Raw genomic sequence first — 6,551 nt, 5'->3', positions numbered from 1 at the left:
CTGGGATCACTCACTTGGAAGGAAATCTTTAACTCCCTCCAGATTTCTGAGGTCATCAGTGTGGAGGTAGTTGCATACAGAACTCAGCAGTTAGTGATCAAAATGACTTTGCATCAGCCCTCTGAACCTAAATAACTCCAGGTTGGTCTGTATTGCACCGGCTGAACTTCAGACTGGTCCTCAGAGAACGAAGATCTCCACACTCAGGAATCACACCAGCATGAGTCGAGAGGTCTGTATGGTAAACCAGAATGATTCTGGCAAACAGGTGGCACTCTAGCTTACCTCTAGATTAAGCAAGTGCTTGGCAATTCAGCATAGGAATAACAATTTTTCAGGGAACTGTGTAGTTTTGAAACCAGCAAGAGTGTTGTGTCCCCCCCCCCACCTCACCTCTAATAATTCCAAGTTTCCTCACTCCTGTGTACGCAATAGGTTGGACTAACAACTTCTGCTGCGTTGTGTTGCGGTGGGTATGGGGTGAAAGTGGATGATAACCACACAAAACCTGGAGCAAAGGGAGACAGCAGTTTGTAGTGGCTGGATGTGGTAACTCCTGTTGACCATTGCTCCTCTCCCCTACCCAAGCCTTGATTCACATCTCTCTGAGAAAAGCCTTTTCTTGTGATCTTGCCTCTCAGGAGATACTCTAGGGAGAGAATAGCAACCTATTGTCTCTGAAAACATTTGAATTTCAGACTGGGTGGGCTATTTGAAAAGTGCCTAGTTTGGCCTCGCAGCTGAACTGCAGTTCTGGAAAATCAAGAGTGACTCTCTTGCACACAGACCAGAGAACTGAGTCGGTTGGGGTATTTTTTGAAGGTGGTGTTGTTTTTTTTCTAAGGCACGTTTCTTTTAAAAGATAAAACATCTTTACACACGCACAGACGTACGCGCTAGTAGCCAGTAACCACTCTGATCTCTTACGAGCATGGTTTTGGCTGTCTCCTAATGCACGTGACTTCTTAGCCATATTCCTCTTCCCAAATGCGACGCTGCCACTTAAGAGTATAGACTGGCGCAGTGCTCGGGAAAGTAATGTTTCTGCATTCACAGCATTACACTAATAACGAGGTAATTCCCAGGCATCCTTCCTCCAAGGTATCAGTTGTTAACTCAGGGCAGTTTGGAGGAAGGAATATCAATATATCGCATCCTCTAGTCCCCGTCTGGAGACATGGGGTCATCTGTGGTTTGTTCTTCTCTTGCTGCGGCCCAGGTGCAGCCACAGAAAGTTCACAGTGTTTAGGTTAAAAAATCAAGAAAGACTGAAGTGATTGTTTGTAATGGCTTCACATAACATCTCTGTGGTTGCCTTTAGTCACTTGAACAGTTCTCTAAATATTAGCAGTATAAATACTATCAGTATTCACCTGTTCACTCACATTAGGCTTTAATAACGTGATGATGCAGTTTTCAAAATGAGAACAGGACTTCTATTATTATTTGATTGTCAAACCCCTTTTAACTTCTAAAGCTAGTAATGCATATTGATCAGAAATTGCGTATTTTGCTGGTGTCCTGTGCTCAGGAAAAATTCTGAGAACTTCAGAATATGTGAAGGTGACTCCATGCTGTGAGAAACTGCTGTTTTCAGTAGTAATTGTGATCATGACCAAAAAAAAAAAAAGGTTGCAGAGTCCAGATCTGGAATGAAGTCCTTCTATAACATTTGTAATTAGAATCAAAGAGCCTAAAATAATTTCTAAAAGAAGTTACTTTAGAGAACACATTGCAGTACTAAGAGGTAAATCAGATTTAATGACATTTTTTATCACCTCTAAACAACCCAGCAGTATTAAAAATTCAAGCTTGGTTGTGACCTAAAAATTACATGACGTAGAGTGGATATTCTGTAGGCAGTAACGACACCTGGAAATGTTTCATCCTAAACCAGAAATTGTTTGAAACTGGTAATTTTTGCATTCACTGCAAATTCAGACTTCTTTGGCCTCACAGAGTCCCTCTCAGTTTTATTTTCATGATAGTATGTTGATGAATTTTTCCATCTAGATGTTTAAGAGGGTTTACTTTCTTCTTTTTTTTTTTTTTTGAAGTGACAGCAAGCCTTCAATAGGGAGCACAGATATTATCATTTCAGATGCCTCCTAAGCGCTGTGAGATGACGAATTACTCTGTGGTGAATTTCATACGATTTATTTATTTATTTGAAAAAGGGCTTCTTTCTTTCCTGCAGCTAAGCAGTGCTTAAGGACAGTGGGGAGAAGATAGGACTTACAAAGCATGACTTTAATAACTTTTCTGTGACACTACAATTGCAGACAGTCCAACCATAATTAAAAAAAACCCAGAAGAAGTTGGAAATGAGACTGTTAAGGTGATAGAATTCATTAGTGGTTTGCCTAATTAATCTTCAGAGTTAAATTTATTTTTTCTGTTACCACATGGGTGAACGTTTCACACCAGCATAAGTTGTTTTCTAAAGAGGAGACTTACTTAGGAGGCAGAAGTTGATGCTAAAATGTCAGTTGAGAGATTAAAAGACAAACTTTTAGAATGACTGTCCAATTCTAAAGGAGAACTAGAAGCAACATTGAACCAGTAGCTTAAAAAACCCCAGCTGCTGCTAGCACCTGGGTGGTTTGCAGTACGTAGTCTTAGAAGGAAGCACAGGTAGTTGAAAAAGTCAAGGGGAAAAGAAAACATCTGTTATAGCAGGTCTTGATCTGGAAACTCATTCTAGACGATAAGTAGTTCTAGCAAGTTAGTTTTGAAATGGCCTTTAGCTGCCCACAAAAAGGGAAGAAGCCACAATCCGCTGCTGCTGTCATGAGAAAAGAGGAGGCAGCTTGTCATGAGCAGCCTGCAGATGTAGGGCTGGAGGCTGGGAGCTCATGAGCAAACTACCACGGAGTAAGTTAGATACCTTCAGTCACGTCGTGTGGCCCTGCGTGCCTGTCTCTGTACACTCACTCACTAGTGTGAGGAAGCCGCAGAGCCACCTTTCACTATGAAGTCGCCTTGAATAAGCTTGTATTTACCGGGTGGGGGTGAGGGGGTGGGGGGTGTCTACATAATGCCTTTGCACAGGCACGTACCATAGAACAGCTGATGCATGATAACCTTGACACTTGCTCGCACTCAACTCTAGAATGTAATTCTTTAATGCGGCCGCTGAGATATTGCCTCGCTCTGGAGACACCGAGAACACGTGCGTTCTCACAGCAGGGTGAGATGTGCTGGCCTAGAGGTGCTTTGGTGCTGAACAGCGAACCTCTGACCTAGGCACCATGGTCGTTAAACTCACTAGTGAGGTGCAGCAATGCTTACTGCTGTAGCTGCTGCGTTCCTGTGTGAATCTAGCAGTGGGACTTCTCTCTCTCAACTTTGCCAGTGACTTGGGGTTTTTTTGGCCTTGGGCAACTATCCTAGGCCTCAATTTTGTTCCCATTTCCCAGATGGGAATAGTACCTACTTACCTCACAGGAATGGTGTGAGGCTGTCCTTCGTTATCGCTTGCAAGATGCTGGGAGATTGGAGGAACATGCAATATAGAAAGAAATGCACAAAGACATACATCAGCCAAGTTCAAAAATGATGGGTGGTGAGGCCCCACAAGGATATCAATTTGGATGAAATTTAACCAAAGGAGTAAAAATTAAATCTCTCTTTAATTTTACACAGGGGGGAGAATTCACTTAACATCTGATCCAGTTCCTGTTATAGGGCAAGATTTCAATGGGAGTTGGACCAAACCCTTGAGTATCTCAGAGGGCTCTTGCTATTTTTTTATTACTTTATTGCTGTTGTTATTATTTGTTATTCTTAAGGTACTGAGATCCAATGGCCTGTATAATCCACATGCATCCGTTCTGAACACTACAATGCAATGCTGACCATGGTCACTTTTGACATTGACTGTACTGGTTGAGTGTTTGTTACTCTGAAGTGTGTATGCTACTAAATAAATGAGACTGAAGGAAAAAAAGACATCCACTGTGATTTGATCACAGGACAGTAATGCCTTTTCTTTAAGAATTTGCTTAGGAAAGAGACAAAAGCCTATTTATTTCAGTATTTCTTTTGCTTTTAGTCCTTAACATCTTGTATTTCCTAAACCAACATGGGTTGTAAGACATCTAGAAGCTAACGTTGGAAAGTGGTTCCCAAACATATTAGGTATGTTTCCTTTAGAACCTGATCCACACAAAGCTTGACAGCTTCCTTTGAGGTAAGCTCTATCTTAAAAAATATTCAAAAAAATTGTGCCTCAAAAGACACTTGGCAGACTCGGAGCAGTTAACTGTTACCTGGGGCAGTTTTGTGTGGTCACCTCTCCAGGTCTCACAACACTTCTCAAAAGTGCAAAAGCCCAGGACTGTTTCATTAGACTTGCAAAACTTTCTTAGTCTGCATCTGCCCCTTGGCAAATCAGGGGAGAACTTACCTCGGGGAAAAGGGTTGATAGGAGGGGGACTGAAGTCTGTGCAGTTAAAAATTCTGTTTCTTTAAAGGGAAAATAAAGGTACAAAGCACTTGAGGAGAGAAAAGATAACAAAGAAATCAGAAGCAAGAATATCAACAAATGTGAAAAGAAAGCAGAAAAAGACAAATTGAAATTTGAATTATTATTTCATCTTATTCAATACCTTTTTTTTAAAAGGTAGGTATGAGGTTGTATGAAGCAACATAAAATACTAATGTCGAGCCTAGAAGAAAAAAAACACAACATCCCAACAACTATATACACACAAATCTAAAAACAAGCTGGTAACATGCTAAAAGACACCAGGAAGAGCAATTTATAATAATACTATAAGTGGCTGATTCCTCGGTGGGAAAGTGTTGGAAGCCTTTTCACATGGATTACAGGATTGAATTAATCCCAGAGCTCCAGCTCACATCACCCCTCTAGGAAACAAAATCAGATTTTGGCTTTCAACTGCCAAAGTAACCTAATTTCAATACTACGGGTTCAACTGATTGATTATGCACTAAAAGTGCCTCCTTAAAAAAAAAAACAGTTTCAAGCTCATTACATTTTGAAATCTGAGTGAACAGAAATTTCAATATTGTAGGAATGAAGGTAGCAGTATATATCACTGCAATTATTTTATGTTTTTTCTTTGTGGATAATACGGTTTGGACAGCATGTAGCCTTTCAGCAGCACAACAGGAGCAGTATTAACAATATTTCCTCCAGGATATTAATTAAAAATCCACAATCCACAAGGGTTTTTAAAAAGCAACTGAGAGATCAGATATGCACAGAAAAACTGTTACAGGCCAAAGATTCATGGCAACTGTGCTTTCACCTTTGGTTCCGTTGGAGGGAGTTAAGAACTTATATAAAATTTAGGTTGCTAATGCAGATTCTTTTCAAATGCCCAGGTGGTTCTTTTAGTGCCTGTTTGATTACATGCAGGTCCATGTTCTGTCTTGTTACAAGACACTGCATCTGGCTCGGTGCATCCCTGAGCTACATGCTGTTGTAAACCAGCAAAGTATGTCTAGCAAATAAATAAATAAACACTACGTGCTCACGCTAAAGTTGCCGGTCAACACCCCACTGTTGGTCACTTTTAAAGATGGTAAGATACCAAGCAGGATGGAGTTTTATTCTGGCTCATGGCAGCTTTGTCTATGCTCTTCCTGTAAATGAATACCTTGATACAGCTGTTCAGTAAAACCAGGCATTTGTCCAATGTTCTGGAGTGAAGAACTTGCATTTTGTTTACAAATTGAAGCCATAGCTGCAGCCAAGGCTGCCTGTGGCATTGGTAATAGAACTGTGCTCTTCTCTCACTTCTCAGTGGCTTACCTAGTTTTATCTCTGTTGGCCTTTCTAAATTCCTGAATTATGCTGAGGCAAGTGCTGCATATGAGGAAAACAGTGATAGCTCGAACTGGGTAACCGTGTGGACAGCAGGGATCCTATCTGCTTCTTGGTGGACTCTTAGGGTATTGTATAGCTCTTTCCACACACACAAAAATTAAGAACTGTTGTCGCTGCTACTTTGTAGAAAGCCCACAGGAAGAAAAGGTGGTATAGTTAACTTCCCACAGCTTCTGAACAAGTCAGCATTTCACTAAAAGTAGATGTATTTATTCTTGACTAGCATGTTCCAGAGATGGCCATCCTGAAACATGACCAAAAACATTAGCCTCTGCAAGAGGAGAGAATTAAAATATTTCCTGCTATCTGGGCTTTCCCACCTCATCTAACTGGGCTGTGGCAGCTCCTGAATATAAGATAGGACAGACAATGAGAGAAGCCAGAGAGCTGAAGCAAAGGTGAAATGAAAAGAAGGGCGCAAGACAAGGGCAACCATTGCCCTTGGTCACTAAGCCCACCACTCCTGGAATTTGCCCCTGCACCAAGGGAACCCCCTGTTCAAACCATCTATCATTTCACAGCATGGGTTTGGAATTATTTCCCTGCCACACAGGTCCTTGCTGAAAGGGGACCGTCAGCACCACTCAGATCTGAAAATGACGGCGTATAGCACCATTCTAAAGCCAAAGGCCTAAAGCTATAGGAAGCCTGGAACAGGTACAAAGTCAGGCCAACAATGCATAAATCTGTGCTG

The sequence above is a fragment of the Apaloderma vittatum genome, unplaced genomic scaffold (genome assembly GCF_000703405.1).
Source record: "Apaloderma vittatum isolate BGI_N311 unplaced genomic scaffold, ASM70340v1 scaffold9183, whole genome shotgun sequence".
Lineage (NCBI taxonomy): Eukaryota > Metazoa > Chordata > Aves > Trogoniformes > Trogonidae > Apaloderma > Apaloderma vittatum.
The sequence above is the reverse complement of the archived record's forward strand: the minus strand, read 5'-3'. Positions refer to the sequence as shown.